The following is a 12,687-nucleotide window of genomic DNA, read 5'->3' on the forward strand; positions in this document are numbered from 1 at the left end:
TATTAAAAACCAATATAAATATAAATTATCTTCTGTGATAATATCCAAAATCAATCCATAATCCTCAAATTGAGCATTTAAATATGTGAATAAAATAAATAAATACCAACATTCGTGAAAACAGTTCCAAAAATAAATATATAAAGTGCTCTAGTGCTATTTCAAAAAATGAACTTATGCTATAAAGTAATAGATATGAACGTGAATAAAGTGACAAGTGCTCATTCAATGCAAGTTAATACAAGCAGGTATATATAAAGTGCTTATAAGTGAAGAAAGGTGCTTATAGTGTCCCAAAAAATGTCCAAATCATATGACCCGCACACGCGGTATTTCCTCTTGTTTTCTTCGTATTTCCACCTCCACCTTACACCAAATATTAATAGGGGTGCTTCCAAATCCTTAGGACCCCTAGGGGTGTACTAGCCTCTCACCTCAAACTGTAAAGGGATGCGCCTTTTATTTATATGGCTCTCCTTTTCCAATCCCTCTTTTCACCCACTTCACAGACGGGGGATGGCGATAGCCTATCCTCTGGATCGGGGTAAATATTCTCTGGATGTGCCACAAATCTCAAAGAAAAGTGCTTATATAGTGTAGTATTTCCATAAAAACATTTATTGAAAGAAAATATATATTGCACTCACATAAAACGAAGGTTTAAAAGCATATAAACGAGTACAGCTATGCTGCGGACTGTCTCTCCGCTTCCAACGTCACTTCCGGTATACTGCTCCAAAGCGTTACGCCACTTCCGGTCACGTGGCTTCTTCAGGGAATCCAACAGGCATCTTTTCTTCAAGTGTCCCAAAGTGGACCTAGCTGAGCTAGAGGAGTATCCCACTCATTCCCTTCTCCCATCCCCTAAATACAATAAAACATAACAAACCAAAGATGCCGGAATGGTCATTGTCTCAGTTCTCACACCTGGGGTCACAACTCAAATGTGTTGAAGGTGTCACCTGTAACAATGGCAGACCCACATCAGGCACAAGGCCTGGAAAAACTGTTACAATAGGATCACAGGTCTCTGTGTTCATTTCACAAGCCCATCCCCCATACAGTTAGAAAACACTCCCCTAGGCTCACCTTTGATCACCCCTAGGTTAACCCCTTCCCTGCCAGTGTCATTATTACAGTAACAACGCATATTTTTAGCACTGATTACTGTAGTAATGTCACTGGGCCCCCCCAAAAGGGTCAAAATGTCAGTTAGGGGTCCGATCTGTCTGCCGCAATGTTGCTGTCTCACTAAAAATTGCAGATCGCCACCATTACTAGAAAAAAATAAATAAAAATGACATAAATCTTTCCTATAGCTTGTAGATGTGATAACTTTTGCGCAAACCATTTAAAATACGCTTATTGCATTTTTTTTTTACCAAAATATGTAGCAGAATACAAATTGGCCTAAAAGGATGAAAAATTGTGATTTGAATTTTTTTTTTTTGTGGGGGGGGGGGCAATGTTATATAGCAGAATGTGAAAAATATAGTTTTGGGGTTTTTTTGTCGCTTTTTTTTTTTTTTTTCCATAAGGATTGCTCTTTTTTTGTTTATAGTGCAAAAAAAAAATCGCAGAGGTGATCAAATACCACCAAAAGAAAGCTCTATTTGTGAGGAAAAAAAGGACATTCATTTTATTTGGGTACAGCGTCGCACGACCGCGCATTTGTCCATTAAATTAATGCAGTGCCGAATCACAAAAAATGGCCCGTCATTAAGGGGGCAAATCCTTCCGGTCCAGAAGTGGTTAAAGTCCTATTTTCTTCCTATCCTCTTTTTTGCTCAGTACAAGTTGGATGTGGTGCGGCAGAAGGTTTTACCCCCTTAATGACCAGGCCATTTTTTGCGATACGGCACTGTGTTGCTTTAATGGACAATTGCACAGTCGCGCAATGCTATGCACAAATAAAATTGATGTATTTTTTTCCCAAAAATAGAGCTTTCTTTTGGTGGTATTTGATCACCTGTGTGGATTTTTTTTTTTTGTGCTATAAACAAAAAAAGAGCGACAATTTTGAAAAAAAAAAATGTTTTACCTTCTACTATAAAACATTCCCAATAAAAATATGTAAAAAAATCAAATTTCTTCATCAATTTAGGCCAATATGTATTCTGCTACATATTTTTGGTAATAAAAAAGCCCAACAGACATATATTGATTGGTTTGCGCAAAAAGTTATCACGTCTACAAAGTATGGGATAGATTTATGGACTTTTTTTTTTTTTTTTTTTTTACTAGTAATGGCGGCGATCAGCGATTGTAAGCAAGACTGCGACATTGTGGCCGACAAATCTTACAGTAAGCAACACTTCTTGGGGACCAGTGACACCAATACAGTGATCAGTACTGAAAAAAAAATGCACTGTCACTGTATAAATGACACTGGCAGGGTAGGAGTAAAAGCGGAGTTCCACCCTAAAATGATACTTACCTCCATCTTCTCGCTCCAGGTCACCTGAAAAACAAATGGATAATCGCAATTTTTTTTTTTTTTACTTACCTTGTAGAGAAAATATACTCACCTTACTTCCTTCTTCCTCCCCTCGGCGGCCACGGCGATTCGTCACTTCCTGGCTTTTGCAATGATTCCTGGGAGCTGAACGTCATCGCTCCCAGGAATCATTGCGCCTGCACCGGCCTCGGCGTCAGTTCCGGTGCGCGCGCGTCATTCCCTTCTAAACAGCTTCTGGGCATGCCCAGAAGCTGTGGAGGGATGACGCGCGCGCACCGGAAGTGACGGTGGGGCCGGTGCAGTGCATCGTGGGACCGAAGAGGACGGAAGAGGACACAGAAGAGGATCTCGCTGCTTCAAGCTGCCCACACCTGAGATGGCAGCGCTGGACAAGACATTTTCAAGGTAAGTATTTGTCCTAAAAGGTAAGTGCAACCCGGGACAGATCAGAGGCTAGCCATTGTGGAATGTACTAGCCCTGACTGTCCCGGGGGTATTTTTATTAAAAAAAGTATAACCAGGGTGGAACTCCGCTTTAACATCAGGGGCAAACAAAGGGTTATTTGCTGTCCCCCCAACCTCACTGGAGCGCTGGGCTGTGGAGAGGGTGGGAGCGGCTGGTTCAGGCGCTTAGCCAGGTGCCGGTCCAGGGTTGTGGGCGTATCCTGACTTATTTGTTGCAATCTTGCATCAGCTTGGACCAGCTCTGTGACGTCAGCCGACAGCGGGCTTCAGCCCACTGACCGCTGACAACGGGTCACAGGAGTGTAGAACGCTCCTGTGGTCAACAGGAGAAGTACAGCCAAATGAGCTTTGGCTGGACGTCTACTTTAAGCCTTTTTTTTTAAATAAAAAGAGCACCTTGTAAAAACACCCATTCAGTTTAAGATAGAAATTAATGGAAAGGCAAATCATTTGTGTATAGAAATAGAAAAAATGATTAGATTTTTTTTTTTACCTTTTTTATAAGTGATCACATACCCTCTGTTCTCAGCTGCATAAAGAGCTAGGAGAGCTGAGGGGGGGGGGGGGGGGAGAAACAGCATACACTGGTCTTCCCAGTGAATGGCTGTGTGCTACATAGTTACATAGTTACATAGTTAGTGAGGCTGAAAAAAGACACAAGTCCATCCAGTTCAACCTATGATGTGTGTGTGTGTTTGCTTTTAACCATACATTGTATACCCCTGTATGTTGTGGTCTTTAAGGTGTCCATCCAATAGTTTTTTGAAACTATCAAGGCTCCCCGCTGATACGACTGCTTGCGGAAGAGAATTCCACATCCTTACCGCTCTTACAGTGAAGAACCCCTTACGCACTTTAAGGTTAAACCGCCTTTCCTCAAGTTTTAGTGAGTGGCCACGTGTCTTATTGTATTCCCTTACTCTGAATAGTTTGTTCCTTATGCTAGGGTCGCCAGTACAGTATTTGTACATTGATATCATATCCCCCCTCAATCGTCTCTTCTCCAGAGAGAATAAGTTCAGTGCTTGTAGTCTTTCCTCATAGCTGATGTCCTCCATTCCCCTAATTATTTTTGTTGCCCTTCTCTGGACTTTCTCCAGTTCCAGCACATCCTTCCTGAGGACCGGTGCCCAGAACTGGACAGCATACTCCAGATGTGGCCGGACCAGAGTCTTGTAGAGTGGAAGAATAATCTCTTTATTTCTGGAGTGAATCCCCTTTTTTATACATCCCAGTATTCTGTTGGCTTTGCTTGCAGCGGCTTGGCATTGCATGCCACTTCCAAGCCTGTTGTCTACCAGTACCCCCAGGTCCCTTTCCATCCTAGACTCACCCAGAGGTTCCCCCCCTAGTGAGTAGCTTGCTTTCTGGTTACTGGCCCCCAAGTGCATTACTTTACATTTTTCAACATTAAACCTCATCTGCCATGTAGTTGCCCACCCCGTTATTTTGTTCAGGTCTGCTTGCAAGATTTCCACATCCTGCATAGAAGATATTGGCATGCCTAATTTAGTATCATCTGCAAATACTGAGATTGTACTCGATATCCCCTCCTCTAGATCATTTATGAATAAATTAAACAGGATTGGTCCCAGGACAGAACCCTGGGGGACCCCACTTTCCACACCCGCCCAATCAGAGTACTCCCCATTAATCACCACCCTCTGGACTCTCCCCTGGAGCCAGTTCTCTATCCAGGTACTCACCTTATGGTCCATACCTACCTTCCTTAGTTTGTACAGTAAGCGTTTGTGGGGAACGGTGTCAAAGGCCTTTGCAAAGTCCAGATACACCACATCCACAGGCTTACCTTTATCTAAGTGGCAGCTCACTTCATCGTAGAAGGTTAATAGATTGGTTTGGCATGAACAATTTTTCATGAATCCATGCTGATTACTACTTATAATACCGTTTTCATTACTAAAGTCTTGTATGTGGTCCCTTATCATCCCCTCCAAAATTTTGCAGACTACTGATGTTAGGCTGACCGGCCTATAGTTACCCGGGATATATCTCGGCCCCTTTTTAAATATTGGTACCACGTTGGCTTTTTTCCAATCAGCTGGCACCATACCTGTCTGTAAACTATCCTTAAAGATCAAGAATAATGGTCTGGCAATCACCTGGCTGAGCTCATTAAGAACCCTTGGGTGCAAGCCATCCGGTCCCGGGGATTTATTTATGTTAAGTTTCTCTAGTTTAGCTCTAAGTCTATCCTCTGTTAGCCATGGCGGCACTTCCTGAGGTGTATTATTTAGTTCGGCCTTACAAGCGGGGTTCGTGTAGCCCCCCGATTCCTTTGTGAAGACTGAAGAGAATAAATTATTTAACACTTCCGCCTTTTCTCTGTCCTCAGTGGCCATTTTTCCTTTATCATCTTTTATGGGGCCAATGTGTTCTGGCCTCGCTTTCTTACTGTTTATATACTTAAAGAACTTCTTGGGGTTCTTTTTACTCTCCTCCGCTATATGTCTCTCGTGTTCTATTTTAGCCGCCCTGATTTCATCTTTACATTTCTTATTACACTCTTTGTAGTGCTTAAATGCTGCCAATGACCCCTCAGTCTTGTATTTTTTGAAGGCCTTTTCTTTAGCTCTAATATACATTTTTATGTTGGAGTTTAGCCACCCAGGGTTTAGTTTTGCTCTTTTAAATTTATTTCCCTGTGGAATGCACTGGCCCACCCCCTTGTTAAGTATGCTCTTGAAGCACTCCCATTTTTCCTCCGTGTTCTTTGTTCCCAGGGTTCTATCCCATTTGATATTTTCTAGCAGCGAGCGCAGTTTAGGGAAATTGGCTCTTTTGAAATTCAGTGTCCTTATATTACCCTTGTGTTTCCTATTACTGTAATTAATACTGAAACCAATTGACCTATGGTCACTGTTCCCTAAGTTGTCCCGTATTTCTATATCCGTGAGCAGGTCTGTATTGTTGGTAATCAGTAGGTCAAGTACCGCATTGTTTCTTGTCGGTGCATTCACCATCTGACCCATGAAATTGTCCTGCAAAACATTTAGGAACTGTCGAGCCTTGGCTGAATGCGCGGTTCCTTCTGCCCAGTCTATATCAGGATAATTAAAGTCCCCCATTATAATGACATTTCCCATCCTTGCTGCCAATCCTATCTGTAACATGAGGTTCACCTCACCCTCCTCCCTCTGGTTTGGGGGCCTATAGCATACGCCCAATATTACCTTCCCCACCGTGCCTTCCCTTTGAAGCTCTACCCATAGGGATTCTGCTTCGTCCATAGCTCCATTATTAATATCATCCCTCATATTTACCTGTATACTGTTCTTAATATACAAACATACCCCTCCCCCTTTTTTACCCTCTCTATCTCTGTGTGTGTGTGTGTGTGGGGGGGGGGGGGGGTGTCAGGAAAAGTCTGATCATTGGAGGAGAGCAGGCTGAGCTCCCAGCACAGCTTGAAAACTGACCAGCCTGTGCTCTCATGCCTAGTGTGGTCAGTTTTTAATAGGAAAGCAGAGGGACTGGCAGGAACACCAGGGACTTCATGCAAAGGAAGCAATTCAAAGAGGATATGTTTTCATACATGTACATGGTACAGCAGACAGGTATAATAAATGTTGGGTTGACATGTACAGAATTCTACAATTACATTCATTAATCACACACAGTTATGGGATTCCAATATATTTTATAATAGTGAAACTTTAATGCAGTCTGGATCTTTCCAGCAAAATTCTGTTTTTTTTTTTTTTAATATCTGACATTGTATTACTTATTAACTTCCTAAATGTTCTACTTATTATTAAATATGCGGTTTAATATTCATAGAGGTAATAAAGCCAATCCACAGAAAATTAACTCTAACCAACAGAAAGCAAGAAAGACCAAACCAGATTGTTCTGTCCTGTGTGCAATGAGAGGGGTTAGAAGTTTAGATGAATGAATAAAGGATACATTGTGTACAGTTAGAGCCAGTTCACACTAATCCGACTCAAAGTCGCCCCGACTTTGGGCGACTTTGAAGTCGCCCATGCAGCCCGACTTCACCGCGGCTTGCAAACGACTTCTCATAATAGAAGTCAATGCAAGTCGCTTCGACTTCGCCCAAAAATAGTGCAGGACTTGAGTCGCTCCGATTAGAACGGTTCCATTGCACAGCATTGGGAGTTACTTGTCAGGCGACCAAGTCGTCTGACAAGTCGGAGTAGTGTGAACCGGCTCTAATGGCGTGATGTACTGATGTGTGACTTTGTAGCCATTGTGGAACTGCAAGTTCCAGCAATACCATACAGTGGTATTTTACATTGTATTATGATGATTCCAGGAGCATCAAGCTAACATAATTCCAGTTTACCTTCAAGTACATCTAAAGTACATCTACAACAAAAATTGGACATATTGCAGTTTACAGAGTCTTAGATGTGTTTTTTCTTTTCAGACTTGTGATGGTGATCCTCTTAGTAACACATATTCTGTTTTGGGACCCTTTCACGCTTGTGCGATTTGGGACTGCAAAGTAGCATGACAAGTCATACTCTATGATTTCCAATGAGTACCGGTCATATCTGTGCACCTTCAAGTCGGAGCGCCTTCACAGTAGTCCCTGAATTACTTTGTTCCAAATTTGATGCGTTTTGAGGTCCATAGCCCTGAAGATTACGCAGGCAAGTCCAGTCAAAATTGAGGCAAAAAATTGTGTGAAAGGGACCTTAGGGTAACAATGCTCACTCACTGCACTGTATGAAGGGACAGCGCTGTCGCCCTAAGACAGGAAGTGTGTTAGGCTACAGAACAACTTCCCATCTCCTCTTCTCCCTAACATAGGGGGATGTGTTTTGTAGTCCACAGAGATAGCTGAGCACAATTTAACTGATAACAGGCAGAGAGCACTAGAAGTTATCAGCTTGTAAAATTTTGGCTAAGCATTTTTTGCACGTACTAATAAGATATAACAAAACACTTTCCATGGTATATTTAACAGGCCAAAAGTGAGCAAATAAGAGATGATGATTGTTAGGGTGTGCATACATTTTCCGGATACATCCTGCACTCGCGGCAAATGCTAACTTGTAAGCGAATCCAATGAATAATTACAGCAGGTTGTCATTGGTTTAGCAGAAGTAACTGAAAGTGTTACTAAACCCACAACAGTAAAATCAATCTGTATATGCAGTAAAGCATGCTTGTTATACTCACTGTGGAACCTAAGGGGTTAATCCTCCGCATTGTGTAAAAAGGTTGCTTGATCCTGTCTTCTCTGATCCTCCCCTTCTTGTACTGTCCCCCAATCCATCTGCTGATAGTACAAAGCCTTGGAGTCACTCTGCACATGCTCAGTTTGGTGTGTATTGCTAGAGAGTTTTTTTCTTTTTTTTTTTTGGGAGGGTGCATGTGATCAGCACAGGGCCAATCAGCACTGTCCAGACAGAGGGTCAGGGGTCCTGTATCCTCATAGGACAGTCAGAGGAGAATGAAAACTCCTTTTACAAGCTGTAACCAGACAGTGATAAAAGTCACAAGACTGCTATATACTGCTGATGAGAAAAGGTATTTAGCAGTTTATATTTAGTTAAATAATTGCATTTCCATGTTCTGTGTACTGTGGGAGACCAGGTATAGTAAATGCAGGCTCCTGGGTTTGTAACACTTGAAGACCTACTATATCTGTGGATTATTTAACTTGGATTTGGAAATAGATTTTCTGAACCAGCATTTCATAGGAGTGCAGACAATGCTTTTTTTCAGCCTGCTGAGTGTAGCAGACTCCAATCTGTTCTGGTTTATTGTTGTTGGCTGGTGTTCCAAGACCTGAGGTGCTTTATTATAGCAAAGTTTACCCTACCATTGTGCCTTGTGCTTTGCTATGTCTGACCACCACTGTCTGTAACTCTATGATACTGAATTTAAAGTGATATTAAAGGATCATTTTTTTCCCCCTATTAAAATAACAAACATGTTATACTTACCTGCTCTGTGTAATAGTTTTGCACAGAGCAGCCCTGATCCTCCTCTTCTCGGGTCCCTCCCCCCGGCACTCTGGGCCCTACCCCATATAACAAGCGGCTTGTTATGGGGGGCACTTGTGCGTCCTGGCTCCCAAGCTCTGCTCTGTATGTTCATAAGACACACAAGGGTCGATTTACTAAAACTGGAGAGTTCAAAGGAAGAAGAAAATATATCCCAAGTCTCCCGGGAGGGGAGATGTGCCCAAAAGCCAATCACTATATATATGTATACCATAATTAAAAACAGAATGTTTTTATTATTTTATACAAAAGCGTAAAAATACAAGAAATATAATTTGCATAAAAGATATGTCATGTTGTACATGTCGCCATGCAATACAATTATCTACATTTGGGTCGATCCCACAAGATTTGGATTGACGCATTTCGCTCCAAGGTGCGGGCTTCTTCAGGATCCAATTTCCAATGTTTCTAAACCTTATGGCAGATAGACAGTACAAACAATATATTAGTTCCATATATATATATATATATACACACATACATTATAGCATATACTGACGTGTTCATTTTAATAAATCAAGAGCAAAAAAAAGAAGGAAAGGTAGGATATCATTTGATCAAAAGATGTGTATATACAACAACAACTTGGTGGGTAGGAGAAAGAAAAGAAAGAACAAAAGAGAAAAAAAAGAGAGGAGGGGGGGGGGGGGGGGAAGAGAAGGGGGGGAGGGAGGGGAGGGAGTGGAGAGAAGAGAAGGGGGGAGGGGGGGAGAGGAGGGGGGAGAGAGATGGGTGAGGGGAGGGGGGAGAAGAGGAACGGGACAAGATAAGTGTGAAGGAACATTAACCACTTCTGGACCGGAGAATTTTCCCCCTTAATGACCAGGCCCTATATGCGATATGGCACTGCGTTACTTTAACGGACAATTGCGCGGTCGTGCGACGCTGGACCCAAATAAAATTGACGTCCTTTTTTTTCCCACAAATAGAGCTTTCTTTTGGTGGTATGTGCGATTTTGCGCTATAAACAAAAAAAGAGCGACAATTTTGAGAAAAAAAAAAAAACAATCATTTTTACATTCTGCTATATGACATTCTCAAAAAAAAAAAATTAAAAATCTAAATTTTGTAAAATTTTAGGCCAATTTGTTTTCTGCTACATATTTTTGGTAAAAAAAATCACAATAAGCCTATTTTGATTGGTTTGCGCATAAGTTATTGCGTTTACTAACTACGGGAAAGATTTTTGTCAATTTTAATGTTTTTTTTTTTTACCAGTAATGGCGGCGATCTGTGATTTTTTGCGGGACTGCGACATTGCGGCGGACAGATTGGACCCCTAACTGACATTTTTAACACTTTTGGGGGGACCAGTGACATTACTACAGTAATCAGTGCTAAAAATATGCACTGTCACTGTAATAATGACACTGGCAGGGAAGGGGTTAACAGTATATATGATTAAGGGGTTAAATGTGACCCTAGGGGAGTGATTCTAACTGTATGGGGGAGGGACTTGTGAAATGATCATGGAGACATGTGACCTTATATAGAAGGATCACAGGCGCTCTGATTATTGCAGGGAGAAGAGCGGTCAGATGTGTTTACAATAGCCGACCGTCCTTCACTCTCAGCGGGGAACGATCACGGGTGTCATGCAGCAATCGGAGCCGCCTGACACCCACATCGCGCATGCCCCCTAGCGGCCTTCAGGCAAGCGACGTAGATCTATGTCGCTTTGCCTGTAGGAGCCAGACTGACGCAGTAAATATACTGTAGGCAGTCGGCAAGAGGTTAAGGGACAGTATATTGGGGGAACAAGAGGATACAGGAACAGGAGGAACCATATAACTGATGGTTGGTCTTACCTCTAAGGCCCCTTTCACACTTGTTTAACTTTAAAATTGCACGATTTTACCACGATTTTGCGGCGACTTTGTTGCCGCGATTTTGATGCGAGTTTGACTGGGCTTGAATGTCTATGGACCTCAAAACGCATCAAAATCCTGCCAAAGTAGTGCAGGGACTACTTTGAAGTCGGTGCAACTTCAAGTCGCACAGATATGAATGGTATTTATTGGAAACAATGGAAAACGACATGTCATGCGATTCTGCAGTCCCAAATCGCATGACAAGTCGCACAAATGTGAAAGGGGCCTAACACAACATCCAAGAAAAATATACATGCAAAATCTGGTGCAGCTGTGCATGGTAGCCAATCAGCTTCTAACAAGCTTTGACAATAAAACCTGGAAGCTGATTGGTTTCTATGCAGAACTGCAGCAGATTTTGCACTCTTTGGTTTTAGTAAATCTACCCCACAAAATGGGGTTCGGCCCCCGCTCTCCGCTCCCTCGTCATTGGCTGTGATTGCCAGCAGTGGGAGCCAAGAGAAGCTTGGCTCCCACACTGTGCTGGGACAAAGTCATCCGGGGTGTCATCAAGATCATCCAGGCCAAAGGTGCCAAATTGTGCCCCCCCCTCAGTCCCTTAGAGTTAGGGTCAGGGCACCCCCCTTTCTTCAATAAACCGTTGTGCTCAGGGCAGTCTCCCTCCTGCCCACCCCTTGTTCCGTCCCTGCTCTCATGCACATTGCTGGATCGAGATTAGGCTCAGGTATGTACTGTACAGTATTTAGAGGAGGCTGCAGGGGGAAGCTGCATGAAGAAGGTTTTTTAACTTATGGCATAGAACTCCGTAAGGTAAAAAAATCTTCCACCTTTATACAGCCACTCTAATGAGAAGCTGGCCATACCCATATAGATTTTTTTTTTTTTGTTCAGCTTAGGGACTGAATGAAATAAATGTAACAGATTCCTCCAGCCACGCTCAGTGCAGATGAAGAAATCTCCCTCTGGGGTTATTGAATTTTGACAGTTGGTCCTTGTGGATATGGGAGCAGTTCAGGCGAGGTGGTGTTGGTTCAATGGACAATACTATGGTAAATACTCCAAAGGGGGAGCCGAATGGGACTTTAGCTGTACCAAATTGATCAATAAATGAAAATGTTGTAAAATATACACCTTAATGACAAAGATTAAAAATGACCATTACATCAAGAAGAGTATATAACAACCAATGCGTCAGTAAAGCTCTGCATCACACGAAGTCCCATCCATTGAAGTAATTGTCACCTTGTAAAACAACCCATTCAGATTAAAATTGAAATGAAAGAGAAAACATTTTGTATTGTAGTGATGTGATAATTTCTTTGCCCATCTTTCAAGTGTGTATTCCTGTTATGCAGAGTTTGTTTTTCCTTTTGTCAATATGGCTGCTGTGCTTTCTTTCTCTCGCAAGAAGGATGAGGTCATCAAAAAGGGCAGAGCAAGGATTGCTGGGTAAGACTGGAGAAAAGAGAGACATGAGGAGACACAGGAATTTCATGCTGAGAGAACAGACTGTAAGTGCTGTAACATCCCCTCACTGAGACACACAGAGACACTACTGATGATTTCATGTTCCTTAGAGGAGAATCTCTTATGTTGTATGTGTAACCCTGTGGATTTTACACAGGCTGTATTATCGGAAATGCCCAGTAGATGGCAGATGGACTCAGTATGCTGTTAATAAAACATTGAGCATTGATCACAGGACTTGGCCTTTTCAGTCACATGATTGTGGCATCATCACAGTGTGACCAGGAAGTGGTGTGTGGGGAGATGAGAAGACTGAGGGAGATAGACACCAGCTGAGAGAGGGACCTGCTTTCAAAGGCACGCACTGAGTCCAGACGTCTGGTGAATCCAGTGAGAGGAGACTGCAGCGGACTGACCTGGTTAATTGCGTTGTGAGGGTAAGCCAAGCCTCTCCCTGTATCAC

This window comes from Pelophylax lessonae (genome assembly GCF_965119305.1).
Source record: "Pelophylax lessonae genome assembly, chromosome: 3".
Taxonomy (NCBI): domain Eukaryota; kingdom Metazoa; phylum Chordata; class Amphibia; order Anura; family Ranidae; genus Pelophylax; species Pelophylax lessonae.